Here is a 1,250-nt window from a genome sequence, read left to right as displayed (position 1 = left end):
TTAACATCTATCAAATGTTAATTAAATCCAAAATTTAGAGTAAGTACTTTCTTTTTCACATTGCATTTATCTATTTCTCGAGCAAATTAAGGAAATACGGATAATTTAATTTATAGTCGCGCTAAAGTAATTTTTCTAATTTTATTTTAATTTAATCATGGTAGTTGCATTATTATTGCATCCCATTGAAATTCCTAATAGTATCAAGAGTCAGCCATTGGAAAGAAAATAGATGTTTGAAAATAATTTAGGTTAATCACCTGCTATTCCTAATAATATCAACAGTAGGCTATTGGAGACAAAAAGTAATAAATGTTTGACAAAAATAAACTTTCTAACATAACACTTAGAAAATCATTTAATGGAGTTTCGTATTTTTTTACAATATAAACCAAAGTTCTGAGAACTGAACCAGTTATCAAACCGTTCTAATCACTGATTTATTAATTTATTGGTTCAACCGGTTTAATCGTAGTTTAATTAAAAAAATCGTTTTAAAATAAAATAATAAATAAATTATAAGGTACTTTATACAAGTAAGCTTATTAAAAATGGCTTTGTCTTTGGTGGGAAAAGTATTTTCCAGACCTTGATAGACCAAGTAAAAAGATGCTAATTCAATGGTTAGGATTGCATCCGTACAACAAGTGTTAAAAATTCTATGTTTGGTTTCCCACGGTATCCGCGGCAGGTCAAGGACTAATCCGTCGCGGTACTGAGCTCCATTTAAGGGTCAAAATTTAATGAATTTGCAAACTGGTTCAATATGGTTTGGTTAGACCAATTATTTAAAAACCGTTTTTGAAAAAATTGATTATTTTTTTGGATCAGCTATTTTTTCTTTTAACATGGCCTTAAAACAATGTAATACAAATCCATATTAATTACTACCCATATTTTAATGATCAAACACTACATATTTTAATCAAACACATATTTTCCTATACAATTTCTTCTTTCATATTGAAATATGATTTTTTTTTTCTGAAAAAACTTGACGAAGCAAATGAAAAAGAGTTTATAATAAATCCCAAGTGATTTAATTTATCATTTTTAATAGGAACAACAATACATATTATAAAAAAAAATTAGAATAATAAACAATACACAAAAATTACAATGATAAATTTTACAATATCAAACAAAAAATATTCTATAATTGTTTTAATATTTTCAGTATTTTTTTATTTAGTATTATTTTGGACGATAACATTTTATTACTTATGACTCTATTATTATGTATGATCAAA

The sequence above is a fragment of the Arachis ipaensis genome, chromosome B04 (assembly GCF_000816755.2).
Source record: "Arachis ipaensis cultivar K30076 chromosome B04, Araip1.1, whole genome shotgun sequence".
Classification (NCBI taxonomy): domain Eukaryota; kingdom Viridiplantae; phylum Streptophyta; class Magnoliopsida; order Fabales; family Fabaceae; genus Arachis; species Arachis ipaensis.
The sequence above is the reverse complement of the archived record's forward strand: the minus strand, read 5'-3'. Positions refer to the sequence as shown.